The sequence below is a fragment of the Neophocaena asiaeorientalis genome, unplaced genomic scaffold, assembly GCF_003031525.2.
Source record: "Neophocaena asiaeorientalis asiaeorientalis breed wild unplaced genomic scaffold, Neophocaena_asiaeorientalis_V1.1 scaffold226, whole genome shotgun sequence".
NCBI lineage: Eukaryota > Metazoa > Chordata > Mammalia > Artiodactyla > Phocoenidae > Neophocaena > Neophocaena asiaeorientalis.
In genome coordinates this window covers 7,212,368-7,229,797 of record NW_020173037.1, presented here as the reverse complement: position 1 = coordinate 7,229,797, position 17,430 = coordinate 7,212,368, and the positions used below count along the sequence as shown (strand labels likewise).

Sequence of the window (17,430 nt, the reverse complement as noted above, 5' to 3'; positions counted from 1 at the left end):
TGGTAGCAAATTGTGGTGTATACTTTGCTATGTTTTGGATTTGACAGTTGCCATTCATTCAAGTGGAAATGCCTAGGAAGAAGCTGGAAATGCAGCTCTGTAACTCAGAAGGGAGGTCACAGACCAGGATTTATTACAGCAGCGGATGGTATTTACTTACGTATCCATTTAAATCTGGCTCTAGGTAAATGAGTTAATATAAGACCACACGGTATCTTTTCTTCATCCAGTGTCATGAGATACCAGTGGCAATTTTAATTTGGTGTCTTCTCACCATCACTTATTGGTCAGTATCACAGGAATATGTTACGTTCCCAAGTAAGCCTAATCAGGCAAGACTTCACCAAGGGGAGACTACATTCCCATTCCTGATCCTAGGGAGTGGCTATTTTACGCCCTTAGTTGACATATTCCGATTGTAGCTATAGTAATAGTATATGTTGTCCTTATCTACATCCTCAATTAATCCATTCTTGAAACTTACTAATCACCTTAATAATAAACTAATAAAATCTCCTGCCTATTAGTAAGAAATATTAATGTGAGTATAAGAGGTTTAGGATTAGATTTATACTTCTGAAATCACCTTAGCTGATGATATATTTCATGCTCATTGATAATTGGTTTACATTCTTCATGTGTTTATTTTTCAGGGTATTATAAAGTGATGATATAGAGAAAATGCCCCTTAAAATATTTCAGTGAAAAGCTGTTTATCAGAGCAGAAAGCTCAATCTGCTTTTGTCCACTCTTAACGATTAGATTTTGTCAGAAGCCCACATTTGGATTGTAATGAAAATGTTCTTTTATTTATGAAATTATTCAGGCTACGCATGCGTGTAAAATATTTGATGTAAGTAACGAATGGAGTGCTCAGCAACCTACATTTCTTTCATAGGAGTGCCTTAGTTTTAGGCGAGTAATGGAAGACACAGCTAAGAAGTAATAAGGGAAAGTTTTCCTGCCACATTACAAGGAGTCCCAAAGGGCAGGTCCAGGGTTCCAGGACTGTTCCAGCTGCTCAGCCATGTTTCCAAAGGCCAGGTTCTTTCTGTTTTTCTGCTAAGCCATTTTAGCATTTTGGCTTTTTCCCTGTGATTTTTTTCACTCACAGTTGCAAAATGGCTGTATCATCTGTAGGTATCAAATCCTCACAAATTAATGGTTAAAGGTCGTAAGAGGAGAAATTTTATTCTCTGGCATGTAATGAGTTATAATTTATAAAATTCACTCATTTAAAGTGGGTGAATTTTATAAATTATAAAAGGCAGTGGCTTTAGTATATTTACAGCGTTTTGCAACCATCACCATATTCTAATTTTAGGACACTTTGGTCCCCCCAAAGAAATACTCAGTCTCCATCCTCTCTCCCCTGGGCAAGCGACTAATCTGCTTTCTATTTCTATAGATTTTCCTACTTTGGGCATTTCATATAAATGGAATCCTGTAATATGGGGTCTGTTCTGACTGCCTTCTTTCCCTGGGCATAGGTTTTAAGGTTCACTCATCCATGTTGTAACCTGTATCATTACTTTTTATTGCTGGAGAGTATTCCATTGCATGGATATACCACATTTCGTTTATCTGTTATGGATATTTGGTTTGTTTCTACTTTTTGGCTATTATGAATAATGTGGCTATGAACATTTGTATACAAGTTTTTGTGTGGAGATACGATTTCATTTCTCTTAGGTTATGTATACCTAGGTGAGGAATTGCTGGGTCATATGCTAACCCTTTGTTTAACATTTTGGGAATTGCTAATTTGTTTTCCAATGTGACTGTACCATTTTACAATCTTACCAGCAGTGTATAAGGGTTCCAGTTTTCCACATCTGGGCCAACACTTGTTATTGTTTGCCTGTTTGACTGTAGCGATTCTAGCGAGTTTGAAGTGGTAGCTCATTGTGGTTTTGATGTGCATTTCCCTAATGTTAATCATATTGCACATCTTTTTATGTGCTTACTGATGATTCATATATATTTCTATTCAGACGCTTTGCTCATTTGAAAAATTGGGTTGTCTTATTATTGAATTGTATGAGCTCCTTATCTATTCTTGATACAAGTACTTTATCAGACATATGGTTTGCAAATATTTTTTCTCATTCTGTGGGTTGCCTTTTCACTTTCTTAATGGTGTTGTTTGATGTCCCAAAGTTTTTGATTTGGATGAAGGCTAATTTATCAATTTTCTTCTCTTATCAGTTGTGTTTTTCATACCATCTCTATTAATTAAAGTAAAAATTTTATAGCTAAATAACATATAGACAGAAAAGTAACCAAATCGCAAGTGTACAATTCGTTGCATTTTCACAAAGTGGACAAACCTATGAAACCAGCATTCAGATTAATAAACAAAGTAACCACTCTCCCTTCATGGCCCCTCCAGGGTTACCCATGGTCTTGACTTCTGATACCATAGATAAGTTTTACCTGTTTTGGGATTTTACATAAATTGAGTCATACGGTATGGGTTATTTTGTGTCCAGCTCTCTTTTATTCACCATTATGTTTAGAGATTCATGTGCATTGCAGTGTGTACTTTTTGTTTACTTGTTCTCATGTATGGTATTTCATTATGTGAATTTTCTATAGTATATTTTTTCAAATGTTGATAGATGTTTGGATTGCATTCAGATCTGATCTGTTAGAATGGAGTTTCTCTGAATATTCTAACCTTTTGGTGTACATATACTTAGGAGTATATCCGGGGTTACAGGACGGTCAGAGTTCAGTTCTAGTGGACTCTGTCAAGTAGTTCACAAAGTGGCTGTAGTAATCCACGCTCTTAACAGTTTTTGAATCTCTTTTTAGGAACTAGCAAACGTTTTCCCAGAAGTCTTCCTCACCTCCACCCTCAAGTGGAATTCCCTCACGTATTTTTGGCCAGAACTTCTGTGCACACAGGTTCCTGAAACAGTCATTTCAAGGGAAAAGACGAGGCTGGAATGGTCTTGGCTTAGTCAAGATTCACCCCATGGGGCTGAGGAGGGGTCCAGCCTTCCCGCTAGCCCTTGACCTGCTGCTGTATAAATGCAGTTGGGTTTCTGTTTGCCTGGAAGAAAGGATGCCGAGGGCAAGTCAGCTGTGTCTCCTGAGAGAAGGATCATCCAGTTAAACCAGTTAGATGCCTATCTGAAAAAGTGGCTTTTTGCTCTACAAGATAAATCTTCTGGAATTATTTTGAAAATGTACCAGGCTTTTTAGTTTCAGGGTAGCTAAATTAGTAAGTGTTCAATAACTGTTTTCTATAGTGATTATATTTTTCTCGCTTTAATTTACATTTTTATACCCGTGTGTTTTCAGTAGGGCTGCCATTATGAGCTGAATGTCTGCCTTGGTACAGAGTTGCTAGTCCTTACATGTATCATCTCCATCACAATGCCTTATTGGAAATGGGCTATGAAGCTAGTCCTTACGTGTATCTCCATCACAATGCCTTATTGGAAATGGGCTATGAAGCTAGTCCTTACGTGTATCTCCATCACAATGCCTTATTGGAAATGGGCTATGAAGCTAGTCCTTACGTGTATCTCCATCACAATGCCTTATTGGAAATGGGCTATGAAGTGCTCAAGTATAAAGCTTTCCCATTTTCCCAGAGAAACACATTTTTATTGAACTTTTATTCCTGTTAAAGGCTTAATAGCAAATTCATTAAAAATATCTAGTACCGTGTTATATAAAAGCAAAGATAATAAAACAACTGTATACCTCGGTAATAATTTTAGATGCAAAATTATCTTCTGAGTTATGTTGCTTTATTTATTTATTTATTTTAAGATTTAATTGTATTTATTTTTGGCTGTGTTGGGTCTTCGTTGCTGTGCGCAGGCTTTCTGTAGTTGCGGTGAGCGGGGGCTACTCATCATTGCGGTGCACGGGCTTCTCACTGCGATGGCCTCTCTTGGTTCTAGGCGCACAGGCTTCAGTAGTTGTGGCACGCGGGCTTCAGTAGTTGTGGCTGGCGGGCTCTAGAGCGCAGGCTCAGTAGTTGTGGCGCACAGGCTTAGTTGCTCCGCGGCCTGTGGGGTCTTCCTGGACCAGGGCTCAAACCCGTGTCGCCTGCATTGGCAGGCGGATTCTTAACCACTGTACCACCAGGGAAGTCCAGCTATGTTGCTTTAGAGCAAGAAAGGCTCTTGCTTTTCTAAGGGACCCATCTCAATGAGTATATATACACATGAAAACAGAGTTTTGTTCTTTAATATATTTCATTTCTCTAAAACACGTATGCTATCAGTAATTAAAACTTCTAGAAAACGATGATTTTGTTTCTATTATTTGCATTTGCATAGGGTTTTGGATGACAGTTTTGGATGGCCAAGATGATAAAGGCTTTGAGTAGTGGAGCGTATGTACTGGTTAGACAACAGTGACTACATGGACCAGGGGAATCAGGAGTGTTGTAAAACAGACTCCCCCAAGTCCTGGAGAGGCAGGCCCAAGGGTAGGCAAGATTGGGTGTAAGCGAAGTCCACATTTCCTAATTGGTGTTCCCATATCTGCCCTCTGAGCATCTAAAGCACTTCAGCATTGCTGATGATACATTTTGGATTATGTGCAATACGTAATCACCTTGTTTTAGAAATGCTTGCCCCCTATGTCAGAATGAGCTGTACAGAATTACAGTGTATTGCCATGCTTGCCCCCTATGTCAGAATGAGCTGTACAGAGTTACAGTGTATTGCCATGTAAATGTAGGTGAAGTTTCCTATCTGAATTGTGCTTTTCTGGTGCACACCCACTGATGTTTTTCCTGTTCCTAGCTGACCTTTTTTGCCCTGAGCTGTTTTGGTACAAGTTCCACATCAATCAAGGAAATTGATAGTGTACCTTATCACAGCATTGAAAAGAAACTTGGACTCTGTGTTTTAGGTCAGTAATAAGTCAAAATCCAATTTTCTAGAATGTCCTTTAAAATAATTTGATTCATACTTGGTTCCCTAGAGCCCTGCTCCTGTGTTGGCAGGAAAGTTTTACACAAAACCCTGGGAAGCACGGTCCCCTTTAATTAGCACTGAGAAGTGACGTGGTTTATGGTGAGTTTGCTAAAGAATGGTTCTTTGTGCAACTGTCTTGAGCAACAAGTGAGTTGGATTAATTCATTATGATTTTAAAGTTAATAACAAAACTTATATAAATAAGGAAGCACTTTGTGGGAAAAAGCATAGGTGTCAATCTTTACAGAATTTTTTGTCCATAAGATTAGGGCCGCCTTCCTGTGTTCTCATCTAGTTGTATAGCCTGTCAAAGTTCACTCTTCTCACAATAATTCAAAGATGCAAGATGTTTATATTGTTGGAAAGTTTTCTGTCCCTTGCATTTTCTCATAGCCACGGGATTAATGCAAGCTTCATTTTACTGCAGTTCTCAGGGAATTGTGGGGACAGTGTTAACACTTTTGAAGGCCATCCATGTGCCAGGCACGTGCCATATCTTATTTAATCATTAAAACATCCCTTAGAGGTAGATGTTATGTCTGTTTTTCAGGTGAATAATTCAGGTCAAGAGGCATTAAATAAGTTGCCCAAGGTTACATTGGTAATGGCTGAGACCCAGACCAACTACCATTGTTTTCCCTCTACAATATGTGCCTTCTTATATTTCTAATAAAATGATCCTCATTTTTGCTCTAGATAATTGCCATTCAAAAAGTGAAAGCCTCTGAGTATGCTGTGTCCACAGACAAGTACCTTTCCAGGTACAGTGAGGATTAAAATGGATTTTATTTAACATTTTCAGATAAATGCATTTTATTATAAATCGTAATTTTTGAATATTGTAATTGGATTAAAAAATATTGTTTCTGAAAATTAGGTTGTGAGGCAATGTACTAGGTATATAATAAAGTTGGAGGGTGAAAATTGACAGTGGTATTTCACAGAGAAATGAAATAGTTCTGAATTTTAAATACAATTAAGATTGCTTTCTATGTGTTCTTACTACTAAAAAGAGCGTATTACTATAATTTTTATCACCAACTCACCTGAAACAGTTAATACATAATAAGCCAAATTTGCCACACTTTCAAAGGTTATAGAAAGACATATTCTTTTAGTGCGTTGCGAGGACTGTGCCCTATGAACAGGGAGAAGCCTCTGATGAACTTTCCCAGGCGGACAGTATGACATAACTGCAAGGTGGAGTCTGCAATGAATTTGAAAAGCCAATCTTGGAGGCATGGAGGCTAGTTAAGAGACCTGGGCCGTAATTCTAGCAATAGATCGTGGATATCTGAAGTAAGGAATTGCTCGTGGGAGGAAGCCGAGTGGATGCGTTTGGGAGACGGTAAAGGAGGTAGAAAATGTCAGCACATAGTTCTTTTTTCTTTCTTTCCTTTTTCTTTTGATTTTGTAAAACTCTTTGTATGAATCAACTTTACATATGAATTTCTATAAATACACTTACAGAATTTCTTTTCTGTTAAAGTTGCCTATCATTTCTTCAATTTTGTAGATTTCTGAGAATTCATAGAATGTTCTTTGCCTGGTTGTCGCTCTTATCTTTTAGTGTGAACACTAGCTTTCACTAAGGCCTTTTCAACTCCTTGGTCTGGTTCTGTTCTGAACACACCTCTAAATTAATGCTCTAGCGAGGGTCAAGCACTTTGAGCAGTGATATTAGAACAAGCTCTCCAAGTTCTCTAATAAAGAAATATTTTAAAATTGTTTCATCACATTCACGTGGCTATATTTCTTAGTTGTAGAAGTTGCAGGACATAGTTCTTGTTTGTTTGTAAGGGAAGAAGAGGACAGAAGAGGTTTTTGGCTTGGGTCCATTAACAGAGCTAGAAACAAAGAGGGGGACAGAGGTCTGAGGGATGGCGGAGGGACTTCAATTTTGAAATGCTAACTGTAAAATATTTCAGTAGGCAGTTTAGTAGAGGGATCTAGACTCGGGACAGAGATTTGGTTAAATATGTTGACTTTGGAATCTTGGGCATCTAGGTGACAATTGAAGACATGGGGTCACCCAGCAAGAATATGCTTAATGAGAAGAGGTGAGAGGATGAAGCCCCGATGGCACCACCCCTCGGGGGGAGTCAGGGGAAGCAAACCAGTAGAGAAGCCTGAGATGAAACTGGTATTGAGGAGGTGGAAACCCACAGAGCGTGGTACAAGGCACGCACGGGGAGGGGCGGTTCGAGAACAGGTGGGTCTCAGATGCTGTAGAGCCGTCAAGTCAGCCCAAGCCAGAGATGTGGGTTAGAAGAAGGTTCTGGTGAACTTGGTGAGAGCAGTTTCACTACAGTGATAGGATGAGAAATGGATTTCAGTGGATCGTGGAGGAAATGGGCAGGGAGGAAGTGTCAATGGGGAGCATAGAGAAGTGTTTGAAAAAGCCTGCTGTTTAGAGAAAGTAGGAAGGATTTGAGGTCAGGGAAGTGTTTGTTTTTTAAGGATGAGAAAAATCTGCACATATTTAAATGGTGATTCAGCTCATTAGAGAGGGAGGCGTCTGGCCGCAGAACTGATGGGGCAAGGCCCCTCGTGGGGGCAGGGAAGAACAGAGCAGAGGCAGGTGTTGACTCAAGCGTTGCCTTGGGAGGAAGGAGGGGAGATTGGCAGGATGTCCTGGCGGCGGGAAGCAGAGACAGTTCCCTTTCCGATGGCTTTATTTTCACTTCCAGGCAGGAGACCTTGCTGTTGGAATATTAACGATGTTCCCGAGGGGCTGCAAACCGGTCGCCTTTGGGGCTGGATTTACGGCTGGATCCCGTTGGCACTGTGCTTTTTTTTTTTTTTTTTTTTGCGGTATTTTTCCCAGCCGCTCCGCGGCATGTGGGATCTTCCCGGACCGGGGCACGAACCCGTGTCCCCTGCATCGGCAGGCGGACTCTCAACCACTAAGCTACCAGGGTAGCCCGGCTTTTTAAATTTGGGAGTTTAAGCACCGCGGGCAGGGCACCGATTCCCCTGTTTCACAGCCCCTCCCTCCTGCCCCATCCCACCTTTCCCCCATCTATCAGCCTACTTCCTGGAGGCCTTTGAACGGCTGACTGACTTTGGTGATCTGGCTTTCTATAATGGAAACATTATTAGTTATCATTAAACCTTAAGAAAATAAACCTAGAGGGGTGGGATGGGCAGGGTGGGAGGGAGACGCAAGGGGGAGGGGATGTGGGGATATATGTATATGTATAGCTGATTCACTTCGTTATACAGCAGCAATGAACACGCCACTGTAAAGCAATTATACTCCAATAAAGATGTTAAAAAAAAAAAAGAAAGAAAATAAACAGTGAGCTCCGGCAGCATAATGAGAAAATACCCAGACAGAAGGTAGATGAGCACACCTTCGTTTTCAGAGATCGAGCTGTTTAAATACAACCCTGCCCACCTTTCCAAGGTGCCTCCTGCTTCTCTTGACCGTAATTGGCTCTAGCTAGCACTTCCTATTTACCAGGAACTTTCCAAATAAGATCCCTTGTCCTTGTAACGGCTTTACATGTTAGGTGGTCTGATCTCTCTTTTACAGCTGAGACCCCGGGGGCTCAGATAATTTTCCAGGAGCTTGTAGTGAGAAAAGAGCATTCTTTCACACTGGGTGTGCTCTTGGCCTTGGGCACAGCCTGGCTGGATTCTAGCCATTTCTTGGGTTGTACATTCTCCATTCCTCTTCCCTGGTTTTTCTTGTCTCTCCAGAGGACGTTGTTTGTCGTTCCTCCACATGTTCTGTGAACAATCACGCTGAGAGTTCTAACCTGCTCAGTCTTCTACCCTCCCTCTTTGGAGGAGAGAGGCGGCCTAGAGGCAACGGAGCCAAGCCGCCCGGGACCAGGTCTGGCTCTGTCACTTGTCAGCTGTGCAACCCCGGGCTGGCTACTTCCCCCTCTGTGCCTCCGTTCCCTTCTCATTAAGATGCGGGACTGGGGTTTCCCTGGTGGTGCAGTGGTTAAGCATCCACCTGCCAATGCAGGGGACAGAGGTTCGAGCCCTGGTCCGGGAAGATCCCACATGCTGCAGAGCAACTAAGCCCGTGCGCCACAACTACTGAGCCCATGTGCCACAACTACTGAAGCCTGTGTGCCTAGAGCCCGTGCTCTGCAACAAGAGAAGCCCGTGCACCACAACGAAGAGTAGCCCCTGCTCGCCACAACTAGAGAAAGCCCGCACGCAGCAACAAAGACCCAACGCAGCCAAAAATAAATAAAAATAAAATAAATTTATATATTACAAAAAAAGATGCAGGGTTGGCGGCAGTCGTGGCATCTACCATCGTAAAGATGATAGTGAGGGCTGAGCGAGGTGATGTTTTTTAGGAACAGCGCCTGGCAGAGCAGGTAGTGCCAGTGCTCGTTAAATAAATACACATACTCAGAGCATCCTCTGTCATTTACGGGGCACGCAGACCCTTTGTGCTCATTTTTTCTTCTGTTGAACTATCAATTTCATGTTTTTATTTATTCATGCCCTGGATTCTTTTATAAAACTATTGGAGGTCTTTGTGTTTCCAGAGTTGAAAGCAGTGCACACTAAAACCCTAGATGTTATCGGTGCTCAGTACATGTTTTGATGAATGCCTTGATTATTTTAGAGCTCTGTTGTCAAATGTGGTTCTCATTTGGGGGCAGAGGGGGATTGAATAACAGATGCAGTCTCTAGATGACTTACATTCTATACCACCAAGACCCTTTGACAGTCTCTTTACCTTCTTTATTTTATAGAATGACACATGAAATATAGAGGATTTAAGTTATAGTGACTTAATTGCAGCCATAACCCACAAATAAGACAGAGGATATTTCTTGGCAAACCAAGAAACCAATGTCAGTGAATCAGTTTTAACTGCTTCTGATCTTACACTAAATATAAAATATTTCAAAATGATGTATTTTTTCTTCGATTCGCTCCAGTGAGCCTTTTCCAACCTTCCATAGTGAATTTCCTAAAGGCAGCTTTGTTTTTTGGGAAAAGAACCCTAACCATGCTGGGATGCCCTGCTCCTAAGAAGGCAGCAAAATCGAGGTAAACAAAAGGAAATCAGCAAAGAGGAAATCATTCTGCTTTGGAAAAAGTGTTTTCATAAATTACATGAAACTAGTGCCTTTTCTTTTTTTAAAATTAAAAAAAAATTGAAGCGTAGTTGATTTACTAGTGCCTTTTCAAACTGAGGATCCCGAACCCTAAGAACATATAAGTAGCTTTTGATATTGATATGTTAATAGATGAAGTTGCCCCGAAATGCTCCGGCACATCCTCCTATTTCTCTTTTTCCGATATCAGAAAGTACATCATTAAGTTGAGGCAAATGGGACAAGTAGGCGACAGTTAGAGGTAGAGTTTCAGATAATTTATTTTCCATTCCTTGCTTTACAGCGCTTTGTCACTATTCTGTGTCTACACCTTGAATGTCCTTTTCTGAATAATAGCGGCATGATGTATCGACGATGACAGCTTAAGTGCCACAGCACCTGAAAATAATATACGCTAAATCTCAGTTTATCTGCAGATGGATGGCTGCTCCGTACCATTAGGAGTGGATACGGAGAGAGGGGTGCTTCCTCTGCTGTTTTTCAGTTTTTCAAAGCTCCCATTTTGTTACTCAGACATTTTACTTCCAGTCTTCTTGTCTTCTTAAAAATTCCAATACTTAGCATCTTCCTTCTTTCAACCCTCAGTATCATAAGTGTAGTCAAGATGTGAACCTTTCTTTTTCCTTTTCTAATTTTGTAGCTCTTTCCCAGTGCGCTGAGAATGGATAGTTTGGGTGTGATAGGGCACGGGTGAGAAACTCGGCTCCGGAAACTCAAAATCTAGTGGGAGATCTGCTACAGCTCTCACGGTTGACTCTTTGGGACCAAGGAAAGCAGTTAAGTTAGGGCACAAAAACCAGGACGTGCTCTTGGTGACTCCTTTTCTTCTGTGACTCTGTGTTGAATTGTGGCCTAGCTCAGAGGAAGGGTCTTGATGACTGTAGTTTTCAGAAAAATGGTTTTCAGGTTCAGTTACACCTGTTGTCATAGGTGCATTGAATACTTCTGATTTTTCAACGCTTATAGCAGCCTGTGATTCTTTCAGGTTTTACTTTTGCCCATTAAAAGAGTAGATTAAAAGAATATTACAAGTTAAAGATGACACATGTGGAATCTAAAAGATGACACAAATGAACTTATTTACGAAACAGAAACGACTCACAGAGAGAGCAGACTTGTGGTTGCCAAGGGAGAGGTGGAGAGGGATGCAGTGGGAGTTTGGGATTAGCAGATGCAAACTATTGTATATAGGATGTATAAACAGCACGGTCCTACTGTAGAGCACAGGGAACTGTATTCAATATCCTGTGATCAACCATAGTGGAAAAGAATATGAAAAAGAATGTATATATATGTGTATAACTGAATCATTTTTGCTGTACAGTAGAAATTAACATTGTAAATCAACTATACTTCAATTTTAAAAAAAGGAATACTACAAGTGAAAGGTGAATTTTTCTTAAACTCAGGCAAACTGATTCTTCTTATTTAAAAAAAAAAAAATCCCTTAGCCCTCCCTACAGCTACCTTTCGATTTGTTTTCCGACGCTCACTGCCCACCTTCTAGGCTGAGCTGGCCCTGCCCCACTTGTTCACCCTGATGTCCTTACACTCTGCCTCTGCTCCTTTCATTGTACTGCAGCCGCCTTCTCAATAATCTTAAGGACATCAATCCAAAGTCTCTTTCTGTCCTTCTTTTCTTTTCTTTTTTGTAGCTATTGTCGCTTTGTTGTGGTAGAGCCTTGACCCTGCTAACCATGCTTTCTTCCAGAAAGTCTTTTCTCGTTGGTCCTAACAGGACTTTGGAATTTTCTGGGTTTCCTCCTGCGTATTTGATGGTCCCCTTTCCCTCATCTCACCCTTACCCAAAGCTCAGTCCTTACCCTTCCGTTGGTCTCTCCTGGGACTTGACCCCTGGGTGAGCTGACCTTATAAGGCCGTCTCTGGGTATCTAGGGATGTCTGCAGTCTGCACCTCGAGCCCCTACCTCTCCAGGCAATTCTGGTTCTGCATCTCTTACTGATGGGACCCAGTTTGACTGTAATGATGTAACTTTCAACACCTAAAACTGGACTCATCCTACTTTTGGTTAGTGGTTTAGGACGGAGACCCATTATCCCTTTCCCTTCGTATCTGTTGGTTCATGTTATCTCTATCTCCAGCTCCAATCTATCTGTCTATCAGATGCCTGTGGAGGCCTCGGAGGGTGGGTAGAATTTGGGTAAGCGGCAAGACGGGGGGAACAGCATTTCAAGTGAGTGTAACAGAAACGGGACGGGGAGGGTGTTGTGAGGAGTCAGGAGTCCCACTTGATTTGAGTATTTGGGGATAGTTGGGGAAGGATGGGGTTGGAGAAATTTAAGCCCTGTATGGGCAGGCAATGAAGGAAGTTAGAGATTTTGAACAGAGAAATACGGTGAGAGCAGTGTTAGAGAGAGATTGGTTGAGCTTTGAAATGCAAATGATAAGGGGTCAGCAAAGCCTTGGTGAGTTGGAGATAAAGAGGTGGGGGTCTCCGGGGGGTTGGGGGCTCCATGAAGAAAACAGTGAGACGGTGCCTTTGAAGGGAATGGATGTCAGTTCTGGAAATACTCAGCTTGAAGTGGCTCGAAGCCACTTGAAAGGAAATGTCCATTAAGCATTTGAAGATAGAAGACACAGAACCTGTGTGAGTACAGGGCTGGGGAGAGAAACGTGTGAGTCATAATTGCCTTTTCAGTTTTTACTGCTTTTTCCATTCCTCATGATTCATTCTTTTGTACTCTAATGTGGTTGTGTTATTTGTGTTAATAATAAACCTCATTTATCTTGACGATAGCTTTCTGTTAGGCTGCCACAAACTGTTCAAACTTATTTTTTCTCGGTGACAAATAAATGATTATAAGGCTACGGCTTGTCACAGTTTCATAACTTTGGACACATTTATCTTTCGCTGTGAGTTAAGTACATTAAGATGAACGTTTCGCAGGTACTCATGGCGTAGCGGCATAATCAATGGCAGGAAATTGGAATTTGTGAGCCCTTCAGCAAAAGAGCAAAGATTTTCTCTAAAACTGTAAAAGGTTGCTTTACCGTTGTTATCCTAGGGTCAGATTTTTTTTAATAGGAAGGAGTGAGGGTCGTGATGCTGACAGAGTAATAATGGGTCTTTGCTCTTTTATGTCTCTGTAATAACGTACACTGTTAACACACGAGGCCACGTGCATGGAGGCCTTGGTGGGTGGGGTGGAGGAAGAATGGTAAGAGGTGAGGAAAGACTCAGCTTTAACTGTGGGCTTCCTGCTCTGATACCCCAGTTTGGGAGAAAGACAGAACATTTTGCTTCTCGAGGAAGAGTCACTGAGCGGGTAGGGAGCTGCCCCTCACTTCCGCTGAGGAAGAATCATCTGTTGTTCAGCTGTTCTTGTTGGCAAGCTTGGTAGGAGTTTGGGTTCAGACTGCAAGAGGCAAGCCCTCTGCCACCTGCTGTCCCGTGTGTTTGCAGGCAAAGAAGGTCTAGGCTCCAGAGACCTTCGTGAGGCCAAGTCCTACCTGTGTCATCGGAGGAGTGAGCTGGCTGAGCAGACGGGCCCCTCTGAGTCGAGGCAGCGGACGGAGTCAGCACACCCTCCAACCCATGTCCTCCTTAGAAACGAGCAGTGTTGATGACCTTGGGCTGCACTGCAAACTGGAAAGATGCTTGCCGCCCTCCAAGGCATCACCCCGCTTCTCTGCCTTTGTGGGTCACGTGTAACTAAAGCTAAGGAGGGCGAAATGTGATAGGAATATAGGGGTAAAGAGAGCCCAACGGGAGGACAGAGAAGGTGTGAAGAAGCCGAGCTTTAAGGCGTAGCTCTCCTTACGGTATAGGGAGACATGCTTCAAGAGGTGGTGGCTTGTGAAGTTCGCAGAGCTAGGAGCTGAAACAAGCGTCTAAGGCTGGTGGCTCCCAGCTCAGAAGTCTTTTATGAGAGCTGTTGCCTCTAAGAAGTTAGCACTAGAGTCGCACAAGTGCAGTGTTGCCCCTTGCCGTTCTGCCCTCTGCTGTAGACCTGCCCCGCCCCAGAGCGTGTCTGCACTGTTAGACTTGGAAGTGAGTCTCCCATGTGCCCTCAGCAGATAACTGTCTGCTTGGACCTCTGCTAAGCCTCCCTGGGACTCCATGGGCTGCATCATCATTATCTAAACCATATCCTTAGTATCAAATGCCTTTCCGTTCAAATCCATTTGTCCCCAGACAAATTTCAGAGCACATGTCCTCAATATGTGCATATTTATTACTAAATTAATTCATGCACTAATACGTGTTATAGATGTACTGATACGTATATTATATATATAATCTATTTTGTGTAGCATAGGAAAATTGAAATGAAAAGACATTGGATAAAAGTAAATGTAAGCAGATGTTCTAATATGTTCTTTTTGAGCATCAGTAGATCATTTTGTCCCCGACCCTTTGCCAGAGGAGCCATGTTTAGTCTTAGAAGAGCAAATTGCAAACACTGTCACATTAATTGTTAGAGCCCTTTGTCTTTATTCCTGTTGCTTCTAATCTTGTTCAGATTTAAACCTCCGTTCATCTCCACACTTTTTTTTCTCGTCACACACTTTTTGTTTGTTTGTACAACCTGTATTAGAGTTCTCAGGAGAAACAGTATATATATATTCTGAGACAGAGAGAGGAGAGTTAAGATTTATTTTAAGGAACTGGAAAATCTGAAGTATGCAGGGCAGGCCAGAGGCTGGAAATGCAGGTAGGATTTTTTCACTCCGGAGGTAGAATTCCTTCTCCTTCAACTGATTGGATGAGGCCCACCCACATAACGGAGGGTAATTCTGCTTTGCTCAGTCAACTGACTTAAATGTTACCACAGCTAAAAAATACCTTCAAAGCAACATCTAGACTGATGTTTGACCAAACAACTGGGCACCATAGCCTAGCCATGTTGACACACAAAGTTAATCACTGCACACCTGTATCATAATCTTCTGTTGGAACTTCCGTGGTAGCCACCTAGCGTACCTTCCCACCTCCCACGCCAGATACTTCCATCCATCCCCGTTCTGTCGGAAGAACCTTTGAAAGGGGATTTTGATTGATTGTAAGCAGCATAAGTAATAATAATATTCACTGCAATAATATATTGCTTTAGTGTTTCCCAAAGCACAGTTATGATAAAATTTAAACCTCTGTGCCATCCTAACCCCTCTAACTTTCCAGCCCCATCTCTCCTGTCACTGCTGGTCTTATGTGCCCTCTAGTTACCTCCGAAGTACTCAGTTCTTCACAGGCACTGATGATTTTCCTGTCTCTATGGCTTTGCTCTATGAAACAGAACCAACACTAATATAAGGCAAAATATAAGATGATAGGAATAAAGAAGGGGCTGAGGGAGACGGGAAGGTGATGTGAATAATTCAGGCTTCTCAGACCTGAAAAAACTTCATTAAGCTGGGGAGAAAGGAAAGGGGGAGATAGACGGTGTTAGGCGCTGAATTCCCCCCCCCCCCCGCCCCTCCCGCCTCACCAACCAATTCATATGTTGAAGCCTTAGCTCCTAATACAGCAGAATGTGACTGTGTTTGGGGACAGGATCTTTACAGAAGCTGTTAGGTGAAAATGAGGTCACTAGTGGGGGCCCTTGTCCAGTATGACTGGTGTCCTTATAAGAAAAGGAAATTTGAACACAGACATGCACAGAGGAAAGACCATGTGAGGTCAAGGGAGATGGTGGGCGTCCGCAAGCCAAGGAGAGAGGCTTCGGGAGAAACCAACCCTGCCCACACCTTGATCTCGGACTTCACGCCTCCAGAACTTTCAGAAAATAAACTTTTGTGGTTTAAGCCACCTAGTCTGTGGCACTTTGTTATGGCAGCAAACTAATATGGGTGGAGTGAGGCAGGGCTCAGGGAACACAAGCCGAGAGGCAGCAAAAATGTAGAGAGTGTGATGGGTGTGGACTGCTCATCTATGTGACTACTACCGGTTACAGCTGGTTTCCAGAATGTGTTGGAAATTTGCCTGGTCCTTGAATTAACCATCCTCTAGTGGCTTGGAAAGGGGATTTCTGATGATGTTTTGTTTGGTCTTAATGAGAGAAAGCACCTCCAAGAGAGGGGTGTTTCTCAGTAAATACCAGGCTGGAGCTTTGTCTCTGAAGTTTGGGTTCCTTGTGGAGTGTGAGGGAAGAATCTCTTTTGCTCCTTACTGGAGTATCAGCTGATGGTAACACCCAGGTGGTAGAGCAGACAACAGGTGGTAGAGATTCTCTTGCTGTTTTCGTTCTGTGTTATTGTACTGGTCACACAAGGGTCATAGCGATCTTCTGTTATCCTTTTTAGCTTGAGTTAGTGGAAGTGCCAGGATGTCCCTTAATTTTTCTTTTCTTTCTTTCTTTCTTTCTTTTTTTTTTTTTAAAATAGACTGTATATTTTAAGAACAGTTTTAGATTTACAGGAAAATTATGAGAATAGTACAGAAAATTCCCACCTGACCTACACCCAGTTTTCCCTGTTATTAACATCTTACATTAGTATGGTACATTGGTTATAATTAGTGGACCAATCTCAATACACAAGTATTTTATTCGGTTTCCTTCATTTTCATCTAATGTCCTTTTTCTGTTCCAAGATCTCACCTATGACACCACTTTACATTTAGTTCTCATGTTTCCCTAGACTCCTCTTGGCTGTGACATTGTCTCAGGCTTTCTTTGTTCTTTGACGACCTTGACAGTTTTGCGAAATACTGGTCAGGTATTTTGTAGAATGTCCCTCTCTTGAGATTTGTCTGACGTTTCCCTCTGGGTTAGACTGGGGTTATGGGTTATTGGGAGGAAGAGCACACAGGAAAAATGTCCTTTTCATCACATCATGTCCAGGGTGCCTATATCAACATGTCTGATGACTGCCGATGTTGGCCTTGGTCACCTGGCCCAGGTGGTGTTGGCCATATTTCTCCACCATCAAGTATTCCATACTGTACTCTTTTTTTTTTGGGGGGGGAGGGGGGTGCGGCGGTGTGCTGCGAGGCTTGTGGATCTTGGTTCCCCGACCAGGGATTGAACCCGGGCCCCAGCAGTGAAAGCACCGAGTTCTAACCACTGGACTGCCAGGGAATTCCCCCATACTGTACTCTTTAAAACGAGATTGCCATGTACAGCACACACTTAAGGAGTGGAGACCCTCAATTTTTTAAACACAAAAACATGTGAAGTAGTTTTTGAGGAACAGGTGTGAGTGATGATGTTGCTGAATTATGGAGGAGTGGCAAAAAAACAAACAAAAAAACCCCAAACATACTTTTTTTGGTTTGTTTTGTTTCAGAAAAAAAAAAAAAAGCTCCATACTGTCGCTATGAGAAGTAAGAAAAATGTTGATTTGAACTTTGAAATTTGTGGACTAAAAATAGATTTCAACCTTGGGCTTTTTTTGTTGATTTAATTAAGGCAATCAATTCTTATCTG

General features: G+C 42.0%; 1 protein-coding gene across 3 annotated transcripts in view; it reads left to right on the top strand.

Annotated features, from left to right (window-relative positions):
- The window catches only part of CA8 (carbonic anhydrase 8 (inactive)), a 210,899-nt gene that overhangs the window by 155,499 nt on the left and 37,970 nt on the right, over window positions 1-17,430 (top strand). The gene's annotated exons all lie outside the window — the stretch shown is intronic.